We start from the raw sequence: 27166 nt of genomic DNA, 5'->3' as shown, positions 1-27166 counted from the left end.
CATAAGTATTCTGTAGTTTTTAGAGTATAGATTCATTATCCCCTTAGTTAGGTTTATTCTTAGGTATGTTATGGTTTTAGGGTAATTGTAAATGGGATTGATTCCTTAGTTTCTCTTTCTTCAGTCTCATTGTTAGTGTACAGAAATGCCACTGATTTCTCGGTATTGATTTTATATCCTGCCACATTGCCGACTTGCTGTATGAGTTCTAGGAATCTTGGGGTGGAGTCTTTTGGGTTTTCTATGTACAGTATCATGTCATCTGCAAAGAGGGAGAGTTTGACTTCTGCTTTGCCAATTTGAATGCATTTCATTTCTTTTTGTTGTCTGATTCCTAAAGCTAGGACTTCTAGTACTATGTTGAATAGCAGTGGTGAGAGTGGACATCTCGGTCATGTTCCTGATCTTAGGGGAAAGTCTCTTAGTTTTCCCCATTGCGAATGATATTTGCTGTGGACTTTTCATAGATGGCTCTTATGGTATTGATGAATGTTCTTCTATCTCTACACTCTGAAGAGTTTTGATCAGGAATGTCAAAATGTTTGTCAATTTTGTCAATTTTTTTTGTCAAATGCTTTCTCTGCATCTATTGAGAGGATCATATGGTTCTTGTCTTTTCTCTTATTGATGTGATCTATCACATTGATTGTTTTACAAATATTGAACCACCCTTGCATCCCAGGATAAATTCCACTTGGTCATGTTGGATAATCCTCTTAATATACTGTTAGATATTATTGGCTAGTATCTTGGTGAGAATTTTTGCATCTACATTCATCAGTGATATTAGTCTATAATTCTACTTTTTGGTTAGGTCTTTCTCTGGTTTTGATTTCCAGGTAATGGTGGCCTCATAAAATGAGTTTGGAAGTATTCTCTCCCTTTGTATCCTTTGAAACAACTTTGGTAGAATAGGTATTATTCCTTCTTTAAATATTTGGTAGAATTCCCCTGGGAAGCCATCTGGCTGGGACTTTTGTGTCTTGGGAGGTTTTGGATGAGGGCTTCAATTTCTTCTCTGGTTACCGGCCCGTTCAAATTTTCTATTTCTTCCTGTTTCAGTTTTGGTAATTTGTGAGTTTCCAGAAATGCATCCATTTCTTCCAGATTGCCTAATTTGTTGACATATGGCTGCTGATAAATGTTTTTAAAATGGTTTGTATTTCCTTGATACTGGTTGTGATCCCTCCTCTTTTGTTTGTGATTTTATTAATACAAGTCTTCTCTTTTCTTTTTAATAAGTCTAGCTAGGGGTTTATCTATCATATTAATTCTTTCAAAGAACCAGCTCCTTGTTTTGTTGATCTCTTCTACAGATCTTCTGATTTCTATTTCACTGAGTTCTGCTCTAATCTTTATATTATCTTCTTCTGCTTGGTTTAGGATTTATTTGCTGTTGTTTCTCCAGTTCCTTTAGGTGTGAGGTTAGCTTGTGTATTTGAGTTTTTTCCAATTTTTGAGGGAGGCTTGTATTACAATGTATTTCCCTCTTAGGACTGCTTTTGTTATATGCCAAGGATTTTGAGTGGTTGTATTTTCATTTTCATTAGTTTCCATGAATGCTTTTATAATTTTTTTTTTATTTATGATAGTTACAGAGAGAGAGAGAGGGAGGCAGAGACACAGGCAGAGGGAGAAGCAGGCTCCATGCACCGGGAGCCCGATGTGGGATTCGATCCCGGGTCTCCGGGATCGCGCCCTGGGCCAAAGGCAGGCGCCAAACTGCTGCGCCACCCAGGGATCCCCCATGAATGCTTTTAATTCTTCTCTAATTTCCTGGTTGATTCAGTCATCTTTTACTAGGATGCTCTTTAACCTCCACGTGTTTGAGTTTCTTCCAAATTTCTTCTTGGGATTGAATTCTAGTTTCAAAGTATTGTGGTCTGAAAATATGCAGGGGACAATCCCAATCTTTTGGTATTGATGAGACCTGATTTGTGACCCAGTATGTGGTCTATTCTGGAGAAAGTTCCACGTGCGCTTGGGAAGAATGTGTATTCAGTTGCATTTGGATGGAATGTTCTGAATATATCTGTGAAATCTTTTTGGTCCAGTGTATCATTCAAGGCCCTTGTTTCTTTGGTGATGTTCTAATTAGAAGATCTGTCATTTGCTGAAAGTGCCATGTTGAAGTCTCCTACTATTAGTGTATTATTATCTAAGTATCTATTTACTTTGGTTATTAATTGATTGGTATACTTGGTGGCTCCCACACTGGGGTATAAATATTCATGATTATTAGGTCCTCTTGTTGGATAGACCCTTTAAGTATGATGTAGCGTCCCTCTTTATCTCTTACTACCATCTTGTGAGATAAACTCTAATTCATCTGATATGAGAATTGCTCCCCCAGGTTTCTTTTGAGGACCATTTGAATGGTAAATGGTTCCCCATCCCTTCATTTTCAGGTTGGAGGTGTCCTTAGGTCTAAAATGAGTCTTGTAGACAGCATATAGATGGGTCTTGCTTTTTATTTTTTAAAGATTTTATTTATTTATTCACGAGACACACACACACACACACACAGAGAGAGAGAGAGAGAGAGAGAGAGAGAGAGAGGCAGAGACACAGGCAGAAGAAGAAGCAGACTCCATGCAGGGAGCCCGACATGGGACTCAATCTTGGGTCTTCAGGATCACACCCCGGACCGAAGATGGCACTAAACTGCTAAGCCACTGGGGCTGCCCGGGTCTTGCTTTTTTATCTAGTCTGATACCCTGCATCTTTTGATGGGATCATTAAGCCCATTCATGGTCAGAGTAACTATTGAAAGATATGAATTTAGTGTCATTGTATTATATATTCTAAATGCCTGTTTTGGGGGATTGTTTCTTTGGGCTCCCTCTTTCTTTTTACTGGGTCCCCCTTAATATTTCTTGCAGAGCTGGTTTTGAGGTCACATATTCTTTCATTTTCTGCCTCTCCTGGAAGCTCTTTATCTCTCCGTCTATTCTGAATGACAGCTTTGCTGGCTAAAGTAAGTCTTCTTGGCTGCATATTCTTCTTATTTAATATCATGTATATATCATGCCAGACCTTTCTGGCCTGCTGGGTCTCTGTGGAGGGGTCTGCTATTAATCTGATATTTCTTTCCATATAAGTGAAGAATCTCTTGTCTTGAGCTGCTTTAAGAATTTTCTCTTTATTTTTAAAATTTGCAAGTTTCACTATAAAATGTCGAGGTGTTGAATGGTTTTTATTCATTTTGTGGAGGGTCCTCTCTATCTGTTAGATCTGAATGCCTGCTTCTTTCCCCAGATTAGGGAATTTCTCAGCTATGATTTGTTCAAATATATGTTGTGGTCCTCTGTCTCTCTGTCAGCCTCTTCTGGAATCCCAATAATATAAATATTCTTCCTTCTCAAGCTATCATTTATTTCCCTAAGTCTTTCCTCATGAGTTCTTAATTATTTTTCTCATTTTTTCCCTCTGCTTCCTTCCTTTCCATCAACTTGTCCTCTATGTCACACACCCTTCCACCTCATTAACTCTAGCTGTTAGAGTATACAATTTTGATTGCATCTCATTTAATCTATTTTTAATTCTCATATGATTAGATCTCAATTCTGTAGTAGGAGTTTCTAGAGTCCTTTATGCTTCTTTAGAGTCACCAGTAACTTTATAATTGGACTTCTGAATTGTATCTTGACATTGTATTTAAATCCACGTCCAGCAATTCTGTGGCAGAGAGTATTGCTTCTGGTCTTCTTTTGTGGTGAATTCTTCCTTCTAGTCATTTTGTACAATGCAGAGTGCCTTATTGTTGTGGTGATATGAAATGATAGAATGCTTATGTGATGTGATAAAGGGAGACGAATAATGTAGGTGTTCTGATGTACTGTTAGATGACACATCAGAAGGAGGAGCATCTACTTCTGAACTGCAGTTGGTCTTGGGCAACTGAAACTATGTTGAGCATACTCCATCAGATCTGAGGCACCACTCCACTCCAGAGCAGGTTCCATGTACAGTTTTATAATAAGAGGAACAGGAGGCTAAAATGCTACTGCTCTGCCTTTTCCCATACATGAATGATGGAAAGAGCTGCATTGCACTGGGGAATCAATACATCGTTTGGTTCTCCCAGAGCCTGAGCAACAATGCTGGATATACAGGGACAGTGATTGTAGCACTGCTTCCAATAGCAGATAATTGGTAAGTGTCCATCAACAAGAGACTGTTAAAATTAAAAATGGTGTGTTCAGACTATAGAATACTCTCATAGACACTGATAGGGAATGGCATCCAAGATATGTTATTAAGTGCAAAGAGCAAGAGTAAAAGCATACTATGGTACAAGGAGAAGAGCTGAGCAACAGAAAAATAGGGAGGATGACTTACTTGTCCCTCTTGCCTTTTTGCGCCTTTTGAGTTCTATACCAGGGTGTGTATAAATTAAGTGTAAACAAACAAACATGCACAGTATTACTTTTATGTTAAGAAAGAAAAGATGATGGAGTAAGGAGGAGCTCATGTCCTGTGGACAACATGCTACATACATATTCTGACCTGGATAACACTGGGCTTTGCCTCAGACCTAGATATTATGCTTTGGTCATGTGATGCCTTTCCCCCACCACTTGTTGGTTGATAAACAAAAATTGCAGGTACTCATCCCCATTTTGTTGCCTGTAAATAGGAAAATGGGAAAAACAAAATGCTTTTGCCATTATGACTCAACAGTAGCAAAAGCTATTGGGCTCCTGTCTTCAAATATCCTCTGTGGATCTGCCTCTGGTTGGGCTCACCCCCAACTGAAATCATTCCTACTGTTCTCTCTCTATTCTCGTAATAACTGTTTACAAACCTGCTCAGCACTGCTAGGATTGTGAGTTTGCTTTGCTCATTAAAAAAACGACTTTCTCCTGACAACTGGCAGTTGGGGATGGAAAGCAATTCACTTAATTTAGCCCATTGTTTACTTTTGGCAGGAGAGCAAACCGGTTTATGGTGGCATCCAAACAATGAAGACATTTGGCCAAGCTCTACTGTCTGGCCAGTTAAAGAATAAACATTTGAGAAACAGGAGACCTACAGACCCGCTGTATCAGATGTGTGGGTCAAATGACCCTGACCATAAAATGCAAATCAGTACTTCATGGAGTATGCTGTTATATTTGTGTAATATGTGGGGACAAATTTGCATATTTTGTCTTTAGGGAACTCGGTGAGATGATAGTGTTGTTTACTGGTAGGCAATCTCAATTAGAACCTTGGGAAGCATGCTGGGGCACCTTGGTGGCTCAGTGGTTGAGTGTTTGCCTTCGGGTCAGGTTGTGGTCCCAGGGTCTTCGGATCAAGTCCTGCAGGGAGCCTACTTCTTCCTCTGCCTATGTCTCTGCCTCTCTCTCTGTGTCTCTCATGAATAAATAAATAAATATAAATCTTAAAAAAAAGAACTGTGGGCAGCATGCTTTTCCTCCCCTTTCCTTTTATAGCCAGATACATACTTTATTTTTTTTAATGACTTTATTTATTTATTCATGAGAGACAGAGACAGAGACAGAGAGAGAGAGAGAGAGAGGCAGAGACACAGGCAGAGAGAGAAGCAGGCTCCATGCAGGGAGCCTGACATGGGACTCTATCCTGGGACTGCAGGATCATGCCCTGGACCGAAGGCAAGTGCTAAACTGCTGAGCCACCCAGGTGTTCCTTGAACATTAATTACAAATGGCTTATTTCAATGAGTAATGGTGCTGGTCAGAAATGTTCACCATTTCCCTAAGATTTTCATGAGTGGGACAATTCTGTTTTTTGGGAAAGTAAAATCTGGAGACTCAGCTGTAAAATATGACCTAAGTAATGGCTTCACCCACATTCCCTTGTCCCATCTGAGGTCAAGTAAACATGAACATTTCCCTGGAACCTACTGACCTGAAGTTCTGACATAGTTATAGGATGCTTGTCTCAAAAATTCAGACCACAACCCAAGCTCTTCTCTTCCCTCATCCACTTGAAGAGTAGCAACTGTGTCTCACTATTTCCTTAGGATGTCCAGGCAGTATTTTGCACTTGGGCAGTTTCTCAGAGTTCATAGACTTTCTAAGGCTGGAAGGAAGAGACCCTCGACATTATTAGACTATGAGCCCATGAGGGCAGAAACCTCATCACTTGTTCCATGTTGTGGCCTCAGTGTGTAAGTGCATTGCACACAGAAGGTATGTGGCAAATATTTTTTTATTGATTCTTGTCCCTAGTCATATGACTCTAGGTTTGGATCCACAGGTCTCAAAAGTAAATGATCATAGTAGTAAGGACTAGCTGTGTATACATCACACAGACACACACGCATGGATTAATTCAACATAATTGAAAGTTATGAGGTGCTGTGTTCAGTATGGGCTCCATGAGATCAGGGATTTTTGGTTTGTGTTTTTCTCTGATGTATACCCAAGTGCCTGGCCCACTATGCACAAGCACCAGTGACTATCTGACCAATGTAGAATTGTGAGAAAGAAGTGTATTGAGAAATCAATGTATTTACTTACCGACATATATTGCTGCACACCATTCACAAGTTAGGGTCCAGCCCCTTCCTTAAACTGATCGATTTTGAGAGCTGTTTATAAGTGACAAATTCATTGAAAAATGTCTTATAGCCTATGAGTTTGGTGACCATGAGCTGTCTTGCCATTCCACTCCCATCATGAAGGAAAGGGGGCATGAAGACATAGGAGCATACAATCTACAAAACTCAAAAACAGATTCCTTATTAGAGTGGTGATTTGCTTCTTGTTCCTCTGCCTCATCCTTGTGACAAGATTTTCTCACCTCCTTTATGTCTTCTTTAAGCATAGATATTTCTTCACATTGTTTTGCTTATCTCTTTCCATTAGGAGTCAGGATTGGCATTGAGTAATTTGAAGTCCCCTGGATTCCTGGCATGAGGTCAATCATTCTCTCCAGGTGGTGATAGGAGATGGGGAGGGGCAGTGGTGGGAAAATGGGGGTTACATGATGAGTGTGTGCATTGCGTAAGAGTATACTACAGGTGGTTTGGGAAGGCAATTTACAAGCCTACTTTTTATTTTATTTTTAAGATTTTATTTATTTATTCAAGAGAGACACACACACACAGAATGAGAGAGAGAGAGAGAGAGAGAGAGGGAGAGAGAGAGAGAGAGAGAGAGAGAGAGAGAGAGGCAGAGACACAGGCAGAGGGAGAAGCAAGCTCCATGCAGGGAGCCTGATGTGGAACTCAATCCTGCGACTCCATGATCACAACCTGGGCCGAAGGCAGGTGCTACACTGCTGAGCCACCCAGGGATCCCCAAGCCTATTGATTTTTAAACAAAGATAGGTAGAAACAAAACGGAGGAGAGATATGATAGAATTATACCTCAAAACTCAGTTGTGGGTAGTCAAACATGTTTTCAAACCAGGACAGGGCTGCATTCACAAAAGACAACAGGGCCAGGAAGGCAATCAGATTCACAGCTATATTTGCCACCAGGGAGATGGATGAGGATACTCTCTTTCTTGCAGCTTCTAGGAGGTTCCTTGAATCACTTTATCAAAAAATAGCAATTCCAGAATTACCAAGGTGTTGTCAGTGGATGGACATCACAGGTGTAGAAATGGCATAATCAGAGTTCATTTGATTGGAGACACAAACTCTCAGGCTCATGCCTTGATCAAAATACTCACCTATATTCTGTGACATCATTTATAATTGCTTACAATTGCTGAGTGTAGGTGATTGTCATATGGGTATCTTATGGTTATACTACTCTGTTAATTGGGGGAGGGTTATAATTAAAAACTTGGTAAAGATAAAGATATTATAGGCTTTAAAAATTATATTAAGGTAGTTACCAGAAAATATTTATAAAATATTCATGGTATAAGGACTAATACATCAAAGAAGGCCTGAAGAAATGGAATGTCACCATCACCTTTGAGTACCCCCTCTTCCTTAATCTCATCCTCTTCTCTTTAATCTCAGAAGTACCTGGCTCCCTAGAAGTTGCTTATCATTCCCTTTCTTTTTCCTTTTCCCATGTGAGTGTATACCTAAAATAATATGTTGCATAGGTTTACACACTTGCTTAACTTTACAAGTGGAATCACACCTATTCCATACATGTATTCTTTGACAAGTTGCTTTTCACTGACTATACCTACATAGAAACAGGGGATGAATCCCAGCAACATGTTCATTGATGGATTCTGTTATTGAATTTGATTATTTTGACTATCTTGAACCCCTTTATCCTTTTCAACCTTTTTCCTTTCTTTTGCACAGGGCAAAAAAATGAACTGAAGAGGGGCTAAAGATATCTATATCATACCTTCATACTTCCTATTATATAAGAAACTTCCAGAAATGGTTGTCCCATTGCTTTCCAACGGTCTTAAATCAGTGCTCAAAAAACACTACACCATATTTAAAATGAAATATCTAAATTCAACGGTTAAGGAAATGTATTGACATTCAAGTATTTAGGAAGCTTTTCAAGTATTGAAGAAGGATTTTTTTTTTTTTTTGGAAGTCTAATGAAGCCTGATAGTCACTGGGAAATTACATTCATTTTAAGATCATGGGCTCTCCAATGATCAACTTTTGTCTGTGCTTTGAATTTGGACACCCCCATCCCACCTCTCCAGTTTGTAGGAATGAGGTATCCCACTTACCCAGTTTCCATTTTCATGGCATTCTTGAGGGTTATTTTAGGTGTTTCTGTCTCAGGCCAGAAGAGTTTAGCCACAGCCAACGATGCAGGTGCGGACATCACTGAAGCAGTTAAAAGGTGGGAGGGTGAAACCTGTGATTTTGGGAGAAGGGCCAGCTGAAGTGTAGCTTTTCTGTTGTGCTCAGAATGAACAGCCCAAAAGCTTTACAAGGGGAGAGAAGGGCAGAACGGAGCCTGCCTCACAATAGTGTATTTTTGGAGGCTTGGGAGCACTCAGTGAGCCATGTCAGCATCACCTTGAGAGTCAGAGGACGAAGGGAGGAATTTGTGCTAATTGACCACATCCTTTGGTGAGAAGCCCAAAACCAAAATCTAATCATTTCAGAAGAGAATGAATCCTGGTAAAAACTTCCGAAGAAGATTCCTCTCCCTCCATGTGGATCTGATGAATGTTTAAATAGTCCCAGAAGCAGGTATTTCATTAGATCATCAGTTTAGCTTTAGACAAGGGAAGTGTCTGGGGTGCAGGCACAGGTACACCCCTCTCTGTCTTCCTTTCAGTCTTCTGAATTCTGTGGTGCCTTTATATAATATTCATTTATCCAGAGTCCCTTTAATCTGTAAGTGATTTCTGTTTCCCTCACTGTGAACCTACTTAAACTCTTTTGCCTTTCGTCCCCACATGCTTATTTTGTTTCTGAATTCTCTTCCCTATATTTTCAGAATGCCAGAATCTGCACTTCCCTCCCCACCCCCAGTCCAGCCAGCACATTTTCACAGGCAGCACTCTTAGAGCGGTGGCTGAGTGGACCATCTGCAGATCCACACTGCTATTCCTGAGAACTCTTTCAGCTCCTCCCCCTTTTTAGATATTTTATTTTTATTTATTTGTTTATTTATTTATTTATTTATTTATTTATTTATTTATTTAGCAGAGAGAAGGACAGAGAGCACAAGCAGGCGGAGGGAGAGGGAGAAGCAGGCTCCTCGTAGAGCAGGGAGTTGGATGCGGGCTCCATCCCAGGACTCTGAGATCATGACCTGAGGTGAAGGCAGATGTTTAACTGGCTGAGCCTCCCGGCACCCCCTCTTCCACTTTTGCTCTTCCCTCTTCCTATTGGTTGCTCTCCGAGGACTGGATGAGGTGGATGGATGAAACTCCCCTCTCTAGTAAGAGCTCCTTCTCACCTGGGGCCACACCTCTTCATTTTTCCATGTCTGCACTGGGGGCTGCCTCTCTCTGGGGCTTACAAGCTCTGTGCTTGGGGCACGAGCACTGGTTATAATGCTCTGCGGCCCTGTGCCACACACCAGCAGCTCTCCAACTGGGTTGCACGTAAGAATGTACAGGAGGAGTACTTTAAAAAATCATTGATACCTGGGTCTCACCCCAAGAGCTTCTGGTTTAATTACTCTGTGGCATGGGCCTGGACATTGGGGTTTTTAAATGTTCCTGGATGATTCTAATGTGCAGTAAGGTTTGAGAACCACTGTTCTAAGCCACTGGTCATAAAACTTTCTCTGTGAAAGGCCAGAGAGTAAACATTTTTTGCTTTTTCAGGCCACAACTACTCAACTCTGTAGCATGAAAGCTACCATAGAAGAATGAATAGAAGCAGCTGGTTTTCAGTAAAACTTTAGTTACCAAAAAAAAAAAAAAAAAAAAAAAAAAAGGAGCAATCTAGCTTGGCCCATAAGCCACACTTTGCTGGCCCCCGGTCTAGACTGCCTTTACTAGTGACAGTAATAATGGTTTTTGTTATTATTTTACATTGTTAGAATTTTGGCCAAAATCACCTCAATATGTGATTTCATTATGCCACAGTTGAATGTAATTCATATTTAGGTAGCAGATTTTGAAAGTGAAGCCACAAAGGTCCTCAGGGTCACTCCTTTCCAAGGCCAGAGGAAGAATGGCCAACTATACAGCAAAAGGACACTCTTTGGCCTCCTAATCCAACAGCAGTGATCAAGCAAAGACAGAGATAAGAGTAGCAAAGAAAGAGGTTGAATTTTTCAAAATTTACCTTGAAACATTCTTACTGCATAAGAAGTGTATGCACCTAAAAAGCTTCTAGCAATGGTAGAGAACCCAGCTGTCATGACTGTGTGGAGTTCAGACTTGGTGATGTGTGGTGAGTATGGTCGGACCAGCAGTGGAGACTCTTGTCTAGAAACAAAGCAAGGCCAAGTTTCAATGCTCTCTTTTAAATCATAAGAGGGTGTGCCAATCTACTAAAGATACTCTCTCTCTTTTATTTTTTTTTTTAAATTTTTTTCTCTCTTTTATTTTTAAATGGAGCCCAGTCTGGGGCTCAAACTCATGATCCTGAGACAAAGACCTGAGCTGAAACCAACAGTTGGACCCAACTGATTGAGCCACCCAGGTGCCCCTGATTCTATTTTCTAAAGCAGTATTTCTTTTTTTTTTTTTTTAAGGATTCATTTATTTATTCCAGAAAAAGAGAGAGAGAAAGCACAAGTGGGAGGTGGAGAGGGAGAGAGAATCTCAAACAGACTCCACAAAAGCCCAGAGCCTGACGTGGGGCTCAATCCTAACATCCTGAGATCACGACCTAAGCCAAAACCAAGAGTCAGATGTAAAGCAGTATTTCTAAGTGTGAATCACAGACAGCTCAGCATTACCTGGGAACTTGCTAGATGTGCAAATTCTCAGACTTACTGATTCAGAAACTGTGAATGGGACCAGCAATCATGTTTGAACAAGCCTTCAGTTGTGGTTCTGATGCATATTCATTTGGGAACTCACATCATTGATGTCTGGATCATTGAACTCTACATCAGGGTGCATATTGAGTCATGTGTAATGTTTGCAGAGTGTACAAGGCCAATTCATATAAGGTCTCTACTAACCTAAAATCAGAGTCTGCTGGCCAGGTACACTTTTCTAAGGTTGGAACACTATTCCCCAAGTAACTGAGCCCTAGCCTTGTGAACTGGTGACTTCACATCTTCCAGCTTCATCCTGACAGACCATAAACCTCTTTGCTTACACCAGAGGGAAATAGAGATGCCTAAAAACATACCAGCAATAACAAGGACAGGTGCCCACAGGTGCTTTTCTATTTGGGAATCAGACACCCCATTCTTCCCCTTAGGTGGAAATGAATTAGAGAGAGTGTATTTGTAAGGGCCTGAATCCCATTAAGGAGGACTGGTGGCCTGGGACGTGGGGCTCTACATAAATAAGAGCTGTACTTTTAGCATAGTAAGTATTCAGTTGAGCACCACAGAAGCATGTGTTCAATTTTACAGTTTTCCCTTCATTATTTGTTATTGTTCTATAGGATGGAATATGTTGAGCTTCACTTCATGGACTAACTAGAAACTCAGTACATGAGCCCTCTTACCCTGCGGATAGGAGTAATCAAGTCAAGATGGTGTTCTAATAATTAGTCCTGAGAGATTTTATGATGATAATTATAATAATTTCAACTCCTAGGGAAGGAAGTATGGGCTCATCCCTAAAGACTATCCTCCAGGCTAGCAGCCGGGCTTACCAATAAGACTCAGACTGCCTGGAGCAGTTGTAAGCCTTGGATTTGGAGCTATGTGTTTCTCTTGGTGACTTGAATTTTGCTTCAGATCTGATTACCTTGGGCCGCTGTGCTGGCAAACATTCACATGTTCTTTCCTGGGTGTGTGATTCTGTTTTGCCTGAAGCTACATATTCTGAGTGATGAGGATGGTTACCATTTCCTATTTATCCACCCCATAGGAATGCTACTCTTTTGAATGACATGCCTTGGCATCATATTTCCTTGCTTAAATGGCCTTCAGACCAAGCACTTACCCATGTGATGGATCAGAAAGATGAAAATGCTTTTGCTCATCGGCATTTTCCTTCAGGCCCATCTAAGACAGACTGTTGGCCAATTCAGACACATTGAGAATAAGCGCAACTATTTATACAGCCACAGGTTTGTTGGTGAAAAGTCTTTCTGGTCTTTTTCCTTACCACAAGCATTATACCACAGAAAGTGAGGCTGCCTGTTACATCTGTGCAGCTTCAAGATAAGTGGTGAACTCCATTTGAGAGGGTGACCTGGTAGCTTCTGAAGGGTAGGTCTGAGACCTAATAAATCAATCAACTCAGAAAAGATTGGTTGAGGATCTGTACAGAATCTATATGGCACTTAGATAAAATGATTGCATCTTGCCTCCTCTCCATAAACTTTCAAGAACCCAAATGTGACACTAGGACACTGAGACACTTGGGAGGGATCTCTCTCATGCACCCTTTCTCTCTCTATGGAATCTGGACATTGTCAGTGGTGGGGGTTCCTTATTTTGACACCCCTCCCCAACACTAAAAAAACAATAATGCTGTTATATTTTTAATTGTACATTCTAGGAAGAATTGAACTCCATTTTAAATAGGAGTTTTGTTTTGTTTTTAGAGATTACAGCTTACTGTCTAATGAATATATTGCCAGTAGCCACTACAGATTCAATAGGAGATGATCCCATAGTAACTAACATTATCCATCTAACCTAAAAGCGGAAAAGGAACAAACTCAGTGAAGATCTGTTTGTATATGTGACACTTCAAAGTAGGGATGAAAATCTTTCAAGGAAAATGCTTTCAATAATTGTTGGCAGGCCAGCACTGGTGCATAATGTGAGCGTATGTTATTTAGCCTAATGTGGACCCATCAAATCCTCCTATGTGAATGGTAGGGCTGAGTCACTGTATATCCTCTGAATTCATACTTTCATCATACAAACAATTGTCTATCAAAATGTTGTATAAGAGTAATAAATTATAATAATTGCTAACAGTCATGACAAGCTTTGCTGCATTCCAAGCACTGTTTTAAGCTCTTGATTCAGGCAATGAATTTAATGATCACAACAACCCTTTGTGAGAGGTCCTGTAATCATAGCCATTTTATAGCAAAGGAATCCAAGGCACAGAACACCTGGGTGTCTAAGATCACCCAGCTAGTAAGTAGTGGGATGTAGTTGAGGTTTGGCCTTTTGTGCTAAACTCTCAAATGAACATGGTTTATGGTCCCACTTCTACACTAGCCCTTCCGCTAGAGACTGTGGTGCCTGCTTCAGAATGGGGACATCCTGTTGCATTCTGTCCTTCCTTTCTGCTTAGACATGAGCCCAGTACTGCTGAATGTTCAAGTCAACAATCAGAAAATTACACCGTTGGGGATCCCTGAGTGGCTCAGGGGTTTTGCGCCTGCCTTTGGCCCAGGGCGCGATCCTGGAGTCCCGGGATCGAGTCCCGTGTCGGGCTTCTGGCATGGAGCCTGCTTCTCCCTCTGCCTGTGTCTCTGCCTCTCTCTCTCTTTCTCTCTGTGTCTATCATAAATAAATAAAAATAAATCTTAAAAAAAAAGGAAATTACACTGTTGCTGAAATTCTGAATTCAGCTGCTATTCTTTCTCTCTGCCTCTCTGACTCCCTCTCTCTCCTTCCCCTTTGTCCCTCCTTCCCTCTCATTTATGTATTTACAAGGATCAAGTGAGGGCTATGGCTGTGCCCAATCTCTGTATGCACCACCTGGTTTGTGTGTGCATTTGCACTAACTTACACATTTCCTCAGGTTCTGATTTAACACAAGTCTAGTAGAACTGACAGATGCTGGGGTGGCAGGTTTAACTTTTCAGACCTTTTTTTCTTTTTTTAAAATTGTGTGTGCTTATCAAACTCCCTCAGAAACACAAAGCAGCTTCCCCTTCTTGCTTTGATCCTCTAGCAACAATTAGAGCAGGCGTCTCCACTTTTGCAACATCCTGAGGGTAAGCAGGGACTCCGTGTAAGGCACAGGGAAACACAGCCAGGATGAAGGAAGGGTGCTGTTCTCCCCACAGATGTCAAAGAAGTAATTACTAAGGTTTCCTGAAGATAGCCAGCAGGTCAAAGCCCCGTTAAAAGTCCCGGAGATAAAATTTGCTCTATGGCTACATGCTCTATGGCTATATGGATTTTTTGGCTTGGCTCTAATAACTTGGGGTGGAAGAGGAGGCAGTGGAGGATCTTGGTATGAACATAAAAGCATGTTGGGAAAACCTAGATAAAAGGCGTTTAAGACTTTGTCCCCCAGATAACCAGCTGTACACCTATCATGTCACCCAATCGCTTCAAGTCCCAGTACCTTTCTAATGATCCACTGCATCAATCCAAGGTAGTAGAGCATGGGCTTTACAGTGCTGAGGAAAACCACAATGGGCAGGACCTGGGGGTGAGATGAAAGCAATCATGGTTGATGTTGGCCTTGGTAGTATTAGTACATTTCAGATCAGGCCTCTCTCCTGCTTCCTTTGCCCTGCTGAAACATCATCAAAATACTGGAAACTCTTCTTTGATTAATGACAATCAGGCAGTTTCCCTATCTATAATCTATTATTTGAATTTGCTCTGGATAAATTTGAATATATTTCATAGGAAACTTGACTTTTTTTTGGTTTCTCTGAGAAGATGAGCTTTTCTTACTGTAGTTACTCAGAGAAGGAATGCATTTTGGGAGGATTTGTAATAAGTAGATCAAGAAACTGAAGTCCACTGGCAGATATTCTTGAAGTTCTGACATTAAACATCTTCATTAGCAGAATATTCTGGTCAAAATTGAGTGGGAGTAGCCTCTCAGATCCTTATTTATAAAGGATACAGCGATCAGATACAGCACGATAGGTGCTTACACACACTGCCTTCCATTAGTAAGCACGCATTAGTTTAGCTTTTTAAAAAATTATCCTATTTATAGATTTTTTTTAATCTCTAAAAAAAGGAACTTTGGAAGCTAGTTTACTTCGGTGATACCACAATTGTCTTATTTTGGATCCTGTTTCCCTGATGTTTTTGGGTGCCATCAATGCAGCTTGTTTTCACAGTGAACGGTTTCTACCCTGTAGAGAACACACAGAGCTGTGGGCTGGGTCCCTCCGCACTCCTGCCCCTATGTACCCCTTCCCCTCTGTTCTCCAGCTAAATGGCCAGGGACAAGCTGCCACCAGACGCATAGAATGACCAAGGACAATTCGTACAGGATCTAATTTAGAAATATCTATTAATAATATATATTAAAAGACATTTTGTGCCATTACTCAGAGCTCAGTCACTTATGTGCTTTTATTGGCTTTAATGGACAAGCAGAACCTTCCTGAAAGCTTCGGCGAATTAAAAGGGCTTATATCTTGAATGTTCCCACAGGGATTCTGCTTTGGCAGAAAGGATGGAGGCCACTGCTCTGGGGAAGAGGAGGTGGTGGGTGGGTGGGTGGGCAGGAAAAGTCTAAAGAGTAGCAAATTAGGCTTTCCCAGTGACTTTTCTTTTTCCCAGGTGTAGGTTCAATTCTTGATAGCAGCACATTTCCAAACCTTTGGCCTTTTGGAGATGGCTTAGTTATCTCAGCACCAAAGCATCAAATCAGCAGCTTAAAAAAAATCAACAATTAAAAAGAAAGATTCAGCATAAAATTTGGCCTAACTGAAGCTGGGTAGTTTGGAGGTAAACTCAGAATCCCTAAGTGATAAAACAATTTAGAAGTATAGAAATAATAACACTGCTAAGAATGCTGTAGAAAAAGCCAAATTTACCCTTGGGACTCAGCAAGTATTTGTAGGGTCTTGACAGGGGAAACTGTGCTTCCTGGGCTTGTAGGAGTGCAGGGAGGCCAGGGTGCCTTTCCCTGGAGAATGTCCCTCCTTTGGTTGGGAGAAGGGCCAGCCTCCAGGTATGCTGTGCTGAAGGAAAGACACAAAAGGTTTGGCATGGAAATGGCTCTAAAAGAACAGAGGTCAATGTGGTGGCTAGCTGCCTCCTTTTGGGAGACTGAGGGGGTTCCTGAGCACAGAGTTGTCACTGATCCTGGGCCTAGAAGCCATCAGTGGCCATGTGCCTGATCATGGCCAGGTACCAAATGTTCCTTTCCCTGATGTCACAGATACTATTACCCCGTATGTCTTTTTTAGTAGTATCTCAGGCAATGCTAGGAGCCCCCTCAAAAGTATTTGTATATTTCTGACTTCCTCTAGATGTTTCTCTCAGTGCTATAGTCACAAAGCAAAAACGTTTGTAATCTATGGACTTCAGATAAAATCAGGTAAGTGGAAAAAGTTAGTGCTGTGGTATCCACCTAGGACATGTTGGGTGTGTATCTGGTTTCTGGTCAGGTTTTATCAGAATGTCTACAAAGATCCAGAAGGTACTGGAAAGGAAGTAACTACTTTGAAAAGGGATTTGGCTTTACCTTAAATGCCAGTAAGTGGTCTGCATAGGTGTACCGAAGACAAATTCATCACCAGTGTTACTATATCCAAGAAGGTCTGATTTAAAGAAAGGAAGAGCCGACAATCATTACAACCATGGAATTGGTGGTTACAGTCCACCAAGGAGGAGCCCAGCAAACTTGCTGGTGAGTTGTGGAAGGTAAATTCTCATAGCCTTCCCCGCTCCAGTAGATGGCATGGAAGTATATTTTTGAGCTATAACTACATATGGATTTCCTTTCCTTTGTGACATTCAGTATGACTCTGGGATGCTCAAGAAGGAGCCCACTGTGTCAATTTGGATATAATCCTCAAGACATGTCAGAAATAGATTTATTCATCTGCATTAGTTGACCTATATTTTTGTTTGTGTAGAATATGTTAATCTGTTTAATTATCAATATTAGTGTTGTCTCTCCCCATATCATCCATGACATCACTCTCCTATCCCAATTGTCCCTTTCATCCCACCCCAGAGGTGCCAGCTGTGTCAAGCTGAACCTATTTCTGACATGTCTTGAGGATACTAAAAGCACTTATCGGCAAGATATTCATTTGAACCCAACTTACCTCAACTTGTTGGCCCAACCAATCAAAAGCCATAAATCCAGGATCAGTCCTCAGGATTAAGAGCCCAAGAAGAAATTGTAACCCTATTCCCCAAAAGACAGGCCTCCAGTAAACCTATGCAGAAAGATGAAGAGATAGATCTTACTAGAAAATGAATGCGAAGGTCAGCATAAACACCCAGAGGATGACTATTTCCTTGGAAGCTTCTCACACGTGGCCTATGATCCACCTTCTTTGGGAGCCAAGGCAGTTGTGAGCAGAGGATCCCTTGATAGAATCATGCCCCCAGATCTCAGGGTTGCATTTCCTGGTTCAAATCCCGAGTCTGAGTTCTCCAGCCTCTGGAGAGATGTAACTATTATAGCCTGATAACCCAGGGGGTGATCCTGGAGTCCTGGGATCGAGTCCCATGTTGGGCTCCCTGCATGGAGCCCGCTTCTCCCTCTGCCTGTGTCTCTGTCTCTGTCTCTGTCTCTCTCTCTGTCTCTCATGAATAAATAAATAAAATCTTAAAAAAAAATCACACCCGTATCATATTTCCTTTCCAGATATCTGTAACAACACAAAAGAAAAAAGACTGGCAGAAAACAAGAAACAAACGGACATACTGAGCTAGGTGAGGCTTTGTAAATTAAACAAGCAACGAACAAATTGATGAGGTGTATGTCCTACAAGACAGAAGGGGGATACTGATCTCATTTTAGACTACAATCAACCATGGCTTGGGCCGACCTTTGCTGCATGGATATGACAAGCCCTGAGGACTTACAGAAATGCAGAAAACATGCTTCTGGAAACAGAGCAGGGAAGATGGATAACTAACCAGACGCTGATAAAAAATCACGAGACAAGAATGTTTCTCACTGGACTAGGAGGGCCTCTGATAGCTTTTAGGACACAGTTATGAAATCTGATTTTAGAAACTCTCATGCCATCTGGTCTCACAAAGTTTGAGTAAGTTGGTCATTCCCTGTCCTGGCTCACCGTATGTTTTAGTGGGAGACTGACACACTTCACTGGGTGCTTGAAATGTAAAGAAGGATTTTGTGGATTTCAGAGCTATTAACCAGCAGGTTGTAATATAGCTTTCCAGAAAGTTCTGGCATTATTGGCATGCCTTTGTTTCTGTTCAGAGCTTTGTTAGGGGGTCGTGGGTAGTAAGTGAGCAATATGTGCATCTGATCACTTCTGCTGCGGAGGATGGTGTCCATCAGTGAGTGAGTTTGGAGGGGCCTCAGGGCCATACACATGACAACTGTCCTCTACTTCTCCTGGGGTCCTCCTGGTTCCCTCCACACCTGCCCTGAAATCTGGCTTCCCTGCACTCACCTCTTTCCTCTATGCCCCTTATAATGGAGACCTCTTCTTCTCCCACTGGAGGAAGGAATTTATTCACACATTTAATCATTGCTAATTTGAGACCACTTCTAGGTCACTTCTGGTCCCTAAAGGAGATTCCTTATCTCCAGGATCACAAAGGACTCATCCCTGAGCTGGGACCTCCCCTCTACTTGTTAACACCCTCACTTCTCCACCTTGCAGCAGCTATGCTAAGTATCAGCACCCACTGCCTGCTTCAGGGCACGGCCCAAGCCCCTCACTCCTACAACACCTTCTTGCATCTCCTCAGACAAGGACAGAGGCATTCCTCTGTGCTTCACTCCTACTGTCTTCCTTGATCATATTTTGCGATGAAACCTCAACTGGCTAACTTTCTGGAGATTAGATGTGAGCCCAATACCACTAGGATCTTGGACATTCGGCTGCTTGACCAGCATATGTTGAATTACTAGTTAAATGAAGTGGGACTGTGTGTTGCTTCTCTGGAACAGTATTCTACCCCTGGGCGGGGGGACCCATCTGTGGGTTATGAAGAACACTGCAGGACACCCATCTTTAATAAGAAAGAAGAGGATGTATCAGAGCATATCACACATAGTAACGATGAGTCTTATTTCATGAAAACTTTAATGTATGAATACATGTACTGAGCAGTGGAAACACTGATCTAGAAGATATTAAGGGAATACCAGTTCAGTAGACACTAAGTTTTCATGGTTGAATTTAGGAAAGGTGGATGATGCTTCCTCCTTAGTTTCTGATAGAGTTTCACAGTGGCCATGGAGGAAGGCAACATTTAATTGGGTGCATTCATGTACTTTAGTTTGGATTCATCAGATTCTTTAATTGCAAGGAATATATGTGGTCCCAAATAGCAATCTCACACCACATAAAATAAAGTAGCTCAAAATAGAGGCTTCAGCCATTTGGTTATCTTGGCTAGATGACTCCCAACCTCCTGATGATTGCTTCCATCCCATTAACATTAGCAAAGTCTGATGCCTCAGACCACCCAGGAGAATTTCTGAGCCCCTGGGGTCAGAGATCCATAAAGTAAAATGAAAGATGGAAGTAAGCTCAGGTTTCTGAGGTGGTAAATATTTTTGATGGTGCATATGTGACAAGAGCTTTTGATCCCAATTCTCACCAACTCCAGAGATATCTTCTGATGCATAAAAACAAAGTTCCTCAGAGACTTAGACATTGAAATCAAATTTAAATGGACATTCGGAAACTTGACAAATACTTGAGTGTTAAGACAGAGTCCCAGGCAATCCTGGATTACGAATCAGAAGCTGAAATTGTGAAGGTAGTTTTGTTCCTCTCTAGCTGACTAACTTTGAGTAAGTCACTTCTCTGAGCTTTATCTTCCTGGTCCAAGAAATAAAGAAAATAATTTGCCTCTCTTACCTCATGGGGCAATAAGGACTAGGAATACCTTCAGGATACAACAACAAAAGAGTGAATTCAATGGACTTAATATGGATTGGGTTTTGAGAAATCAATTGCTTATTGATTGACATTGAGAAGATGAATTAACCACTTTTGCATGGGCTGGAGCAATTAGTTGGTAATGTATGCCTTTAATTAGATGACTGGCCAGGATATTGGGTTCTCAGGACATCAGTAGTTTGAATTTACCACAGTGATTACATAGAGATCCATTAAATTTCTGAAAATGGTGTTGGGTGGGTGGTAGGGAAGAGGAATTGGTGGTGGTGACAATACTAATAAATAATTTAAAATTAAAAAAAAATATATGTGGATGAAACAAAATGAGAAAACCAAATAGATCAATGTGGTTATTTCTCTGATTTAAAGCAAGAGCTTTGTTGATGTGTCTCTGGATCATCCTCCTTAATTTCTTTGTTTCTTGAAGAATCCTTCTCAGTGGTGATCTGCTCTTCATCTTGAAATCAAGCATTACAAGAGAGATGGAATAATGAGGATCCGGGGCATAACAACCCCTAATCTTTGCTCAGAATTTTGGCAAAGGATCGACAACAGTTCTTTTAAAATTATTATGCAAGAAGATAACTCTTATTACCTAGCTGTGCAGACGTTTTCCCTTTTATCACGAAAAATACAGGATCACACTTCTCTCTCTCTTTTCTCCAAAACAGCTGTAGTATTTCCTCTTTTTCTTTAGGGAATAGGCTCATATCTCTGCCTCTTGCTTCTGTCTCTGCTCTAATCCTTCAACCCCTGCTGTTTTCGGGCATGAGCTCAATGAAGTTAATATCAGAGGCTGCCTAAGTCTCCTTTTATACTTTGCCAGACGTCGTTTCCACAGGGCGGAGATCAACGTTAGTTTATTTTCCTGGCAGCCCAAGGCTTGGTCTGCAGATGTGAGCACTAGTCCAGTATCTTCAAGGGCTGATAAACATTCCTTTGGGATCTAGCGTCCTCCTATCAATGGGCTAAAGTTTGGAAGTAGTGCCCTTTCTCAACTAACCCTTGCTCTAAGGAATGGAGTGAAGTATATACCTGGATATCTTTGAAGATACCATTTGAGCTTTTCAAGATCCATGACCCATTCTGCTCTCAGGATAGCATAGAGGATTGCCTGCCTCCCTCCATTTGGCAAAGACAGGTGGCAAGGCAGTTTGCAGATGTGGAGCAATTTTGAACAGGTTCTAAAAGGGATAATGTCAAATCTCAGCTTCTGTTTTCTGTCATATCTCAGGTAGCCATTGATTCTCTGTACTGTGCGAACTCAGAAATAAGTCATAAGTGGGGCACCTCAGCTCAGATGGTTAAGTGTCCGACTCTTGATTTTGGCTCAGGTCATGATCTCAGGGTTATGAGACTGAGCCCTGCATTGGACTCCGTGCTGGGTGTGGAGCATGCTTAGGATTCTCTCTCCCTCTAGCCATACCTGCTCTCTAAAACAAACAAACAAACAAACAAATAAATAAATAAAAAATTTTTAAAAAGTCATAAGCGTATATCCAATCTGAAAGGATTCCAAGGATCATACAGTCCTTTGATGTCAAACTCCATTATATGTTTCACTTAGACTACCTTCATTTTCTGGGCTGGACCTCAGGAATTAGGAAGGTGGAGAATAATAGAAACCAACCAGTGAAGTCCAAGCTGCAGCTGCTGAGGACAAGTGTAGGCATGAGCCTAATTTCTTTCATTCCCACCTAACACCTTGCTTAGCCAGTAGTTAAAGTTTGACAAATATTTGGTTTAAATAATCATGATTATTTTTTTTCAGTGAAATTTCAAGTTACTTACTGTCAATGGAATGTTTGGCATTAACTGTTCACCCGCCCAACCTGTTCCCATCTTAATTTATTTGTTTATTTTTACTATTAGATTGCTACAGACTTCTTTATGATTTTAAATTTTAATATAATTAACATGCAGTTTTATATTATATTGAGGTGTACAATATAGTCTTCAATAGTTCTCTACATGATAAGTGTACTCTTAATCCCCTTCACCTATTTCACTTGTCCCCCACTCACCTCCCCTCTGGTAGCCATATCTCCATATTAAGTCTATTTTTTTGGCTTATCTCTTTTTTTCTTTGTTCATTTATTTTGTTTCTTAAATTCCACATTTGAGTGAGATCATACGGTATTTGTCTTTCCCTGACTGACTTCCTTCAGTTGGCATTATAGTCTCTAGAGCCATCCATGTTGTTGCAAATGACAAGATTTCATTCTTTTTTATGGCTGAATAATATTTATGCATATAAATATATAGTGATACACACACACACACATATATATATGATACACTTATCACCTCTTCTTTATCCATTCACCTACATCGATGGACACTTGGGTTGCTTCCATAGTTTGACTATTATAGATGATGCTGCAATAAACACAGGGGTGTATGCATCCCTTTGTATTCTTTGGATAAATACCCAGTAGTGCAGTAACTGGACCACCAGGTAGTTCTATTTTAAAGTTTTGAGGAACCTCCATATTCTTTTCTGCAGTGGCTGCACCACTTTGTGTTCCTACCAACAGGGCACAAGGGTTCCTTTTTGTCCTAATTCTTGCCAACGCTTGTCATTTCCTGTTTTGACTTTAGCCATTCTGACAGGTGTGCAGTAATATCTCCTTGTGGTTTTGATTTGCATTTCCCTTATGATGATTGATGTTGAGCATCTTTTCATGGGTCTGCTGGCCATCTGGATGTCTTCTTTGAAGAAATGTCTGTTCATGTCTTCCCATTTTTAAATTGATTTAGGTTTTTTTTTGGTGTTAAAAGTATGGAATAGTTCACAGATTTGCATGTCATCCTTGTGCAGAGGCCATGTTAATTTTCTATTGTTCCAATTTTAATATATGTGCTGACAAAGTGAGCTCCCGTTCCCATCATTATTTTCTTTATTTTTATTTTTTTCATTTTTTAAAATTTAAATTCAATTTGACAACATGTAGTATAACACCCAGTGCTCATCCTATCAAGTGCCCCCCTCAGTGCCCATCACCCAGTGATGCCCATTACCCCATTCCTCCACCCACTTTCCCTTCTGCAACCCTTTGTTTGTTTCCCCGAGTTAGGAGTCTCTCATGATTTGTCTCACGCTCTAATTTTTCCCACTCAATTTCCCTTCTTTCCCTTATAATCCCTTTCACTATTTCTTACATTCACATATGAGTGAAACCATATGATGATTGTCCTTCTCTGATTGACTGATTTCACTCAGCATAGTACCCTCCAGTTCCATCCAAGTCAAAGCAAATGGTAGGTATTCTGATGGCTGAGTAGTATTCCATAGTATATATATACCACATCTTCTTTATGTATTCATCGGTTGGAAGATATCATGATTCCTTCCACAATTCAGCTATTCTGGACATTGCTGTTGAGAACAATGGGGTGCAGGTGTCCCAGCGATTCACTGGGTCATAGAGTAGTTTTAACTTCCTGAGGAACCTCCACACTGTTTTCCAGAGTGGCTGTACCAGTTTGCATTCCCACCAACAGTTGAAGAGGGTTCCCCTTTCTCCACATCCTCTCCAACATTTGTTGTTTCTTGTCTTGTTAATTTTAGCCATTTGCACTGGTGTAAAGTAGTATCTCACTGTGGTTTTGATTTGATTTCCCTCATGGCATGTGATGTGAAGCATTTCCTCATGTGCTTATTGGCCATGTGTAGGCCTTCTTTGGAGAAATATCTATTCTGTCTTCTGCCCATTTCATGACTGGATTGTTTGTTTCTTGGGTGTTGAGTTTGATAAGTTCTTTATAGATCTTGGATACTAGCCCTTTATCTGATATGTCATTTGCTAATATCTGCTTCCATTCTGTAGGTCATCTTTTAGTTCTGTTGACTGTTTCTTTTGCTGTGCAGAAGCTTTTTATCTTGATGAAGTCCCAATAGTTCATTTTTGTTTCGTTTCCCTTGCCTTCATAGATGTGTCTAGCAAGAAGTTGCTGTGGCCAAGTTCAAAAAGGCTATTGCCTAAGTTATCCTCCAGGATTTTGACGAATTCTTGTCTCACATTTAGATATTTTGATCATTTTGAGTTTATCTTTGTGCATGTTGTAAGAGATTGGTCCAGTTTCATTCTTCTACATGTGGCTGTCCCCATCCCCATCTTTAAAGCAAACCAAAAATGACATTAGCCACAACAAAATTTTCATGACCCCATAGTTATGGGCCATCTACTCTCCCTCTTTCCCTTCACAGCCAAACCACTTGAAATTATTACTTTACTTTTAGTGACCATCACATCATATTCACTCAGCCCACTGTGGTCAGACTTCTACTGAGATGGCTGCCACCAAGGTCACCCAAAGACCATTGATGCCAAATCTGTTAGCTCCTCTTCACTCTTTATATTCTTGTTTATAATTGTAAAGTATCTTATTTTTTTGTTTTTGATTATTTTGTGAAACAATTAAAAAAAGACTTCATTTTTTAAAAGTGCAGTTTCAGGTTCCTAGCAAAATTGAGGGGAAAGTAGAAATTTCCCATGTACCAGCTGCTCCCATGCATCCATAGCCTCCCCCCATTATCACTGTCTCCTGCTAGAGTGGTACATTTGCTGTAATTGATGAACTTACAGTGACACATTAGTGCCCAAAGTCTATTGATACATTAGGATCCACTCTTACTGTTGTACATTTTATGTATCTGGACAAATGCATAATGACATGTATCCACTATAATAGTATCATATAGAGTAGTTTCACTGCCCCAAATCCTCTGTGCTTTGCCCACATGTGCTTCCCTCTCAGTAACCACTGGTCTTTTTACTGTCTCCACCGTTTTGCCTTTTCCTTTGTCATATACTTGGAATCATACAGTATGTAACCATTTCAGACTGCTTCTTTAATTACTAATACATGTGCTCCCATGTCTGTTCATGGTTCAAAGTTCATGTCTTTTTGGTGCTGAAGAATATTCCATTGTCTGAATGAGCCACAGTTCATTTCTCTATTCACCTGCTGAACAACGTTGTGGCTGCTTCCAAGTTTTGGCAGTTATGAATAAAGGACTATAAACTTCTATGTGTGGGTGTTGTATGGACAGAAGTATTGTTTTCTTTTGTTGAATAATTAGTGAAAGGGATACTTTTTTTTTACAATATATTAAGTAAAATAGACAGTAATAATATGAGTAGCATAATCCTAATATAGGTGACATGTACATGTATATTTGCCTTGAAAGACCATATTTTAAGTTGCTAGGCGTTGACTTTTTCCCCCTGGAATTATAAAGGTAATATTTTTTACCTTCCAAATTCTGCTACAATAATTTCCCACATTTTCTACTTCAAGCAAGTCATTTTTTTTAATCATGAGAATAACTCCCTCCAATAAATGGCTTGATAGTAGGTACCCAGAATTACCAAAAAAAGAAAGATGATCTACATGGATAATTGGCTTGATTTTTAGCAGCAGAAGCCATTCTTCAAATGAAATACTACCCAGAATTCAACATATTAAAAAAAAAGGAGAGTGGCCTTGTGTAGAGTGCCTCAGTCTGCTGTAAACTGAGGTGTCCCTGGGGAACGCAAGGGCTTGATGGACAGTTTTTGGAAACAGATCTTAGAACCTTCCTCATCTGCCTCACTTACTTTATTTAATATTGAGATGCCTTGGTTTAAACAGTGTTTTTTGCTTTAGAATGGGCTTGGAATCTGTACTAGCAAAGTGTCGGAGAAAGCCTCTGTACCCTCCACAGTAGAAAACTCTGAGGACAGGTTGATAAACACAACATCTCTTTCTTTGAGCATGTGTGGCTTCTCCATGACCCTGCCTTACACATTCTAATTACCATTTAATTCATTCCTCTGAGTGTCAGCTGAGCGCATGCTTTCTGTCCCCATAGCTCAGACTCTGTTGCACAGCAGTTACGTGGTAATAGATTCACTCAACCATCACTGGAGTACCTGCTTGGCGTTTTCGTGTTCTCTGCTTTTTGAAACTCTACACCTCAGTGAATTGTTGTTTCCTGATGTGTTCTGGTTTTCATCAAAGTCTTCATCATTCTATGAAAAATGTACAGATTGCAAAAAATACAATCTTAGAACAAAAAACCCAAATGATCTGTCAATAAATATTACCTAGAAGACTTTTGAGGAATGGGGCGACAAAGATAAGGTATTCAGATGGATCAGCTGAATAAAGACAGGCAGTGAATCTTGGACTCATAATGAAACATGATTTCTGTTTTGTTCTGAGAGAAGGAATGGTGTGGTCTAACTTGAGAAAGAGAGAAAGGAGGACCAGGTGCCCCCATCTAAGTCATGTGACTTTATAATAAGCATAGCTGAGACTAGGGTATATCATGTTAACACAGGCTTCCAATTTATAAATGAAGCATAATGTAGGCCAGAGAGTATTCTTCTTAGATGTTAGATTTTTGAGATGCTAAAATGTGTTTTGTTTGGTTTAAAGCAAACTCTGGTAGTAATGAGAATAAGAAAAATGCCTTCTTTTGTCAGGCTGTCTTGATTTGACTTTAAGGACGTGAGTAAGCTGTGTTCTTGGAGGAGTGTCCTCACCCCGGAGCAGTTATTTCGAGATGTGACAGACACCTGGCTCATTTCTCTTTTACCTTTTTGAGGCAGTCCAGTCTTTCTCCCATCTCATCCCAACTTTCCTTCCTCAGGTACTTCATTTTGAGTAAGGCAACAAGATAGATAAACTGTGTTAGGTAAGTCCCTGTAACTTTCCAGGAAATGTCCTCTGTGAGGCCTGTTGGCTGTGACCTTGTCTTTGAAAGAAAAACAAGTCTGTGGCTTTGATTTTAACTTTAGATCCCAGGCTGGCCTCAAGGATCTATAAAAATAATACAGTTCCAACTTGGGTTAATTCTCTATCTAGTTCACTTGGTTAAGCGTCTGCCTTCAGCTCAGGTCATGATCCGGGGTCCTGGGATCTGCAGGGAGCCTG

The 27166-nt window shown here is 40.6% G+C and overlaps 1 non-coding gene and 1 pseudogene across 1 annotated transcript; both read right to left on the bottom strand.

Annotated features, from left to right (window-relative positions):
• The window catches only part of LOC119871012, a 34358-nt pseudogene extending 7467 nt beyond the window's left edge, over positions 1 to 26891 (bottom strand).
• On the bottom strand, positions 23019 to 23121 carry LOC119871042. Its single transcript, XR_005354861.1, has one exon. It is a non-coding gene; the product is annotated as a U6 spliceosomal RNA (small nuclear RNA).
• Positions 26892 to 27166: the final 275 nt, after the last annotated feature.

This window comes from Canis lupus, chromosome 1 (assembly GCF_011100685.1).
Source record: "Canis lupus familiaris isolate Mischka breed German Shepherd chromosome 1, alternate assembly UU_Cfam_GSD_1.0, whole genome shotgun sequence".
Lineage (NCBI taxonomy): Eukaryota > Metazoa > Chordata > Mammalia > Carnivora > Canidae > Canis > Canis lupus.
This window is presented reverse-complemented; position numbering and strand designations above follow the sequence as displayed.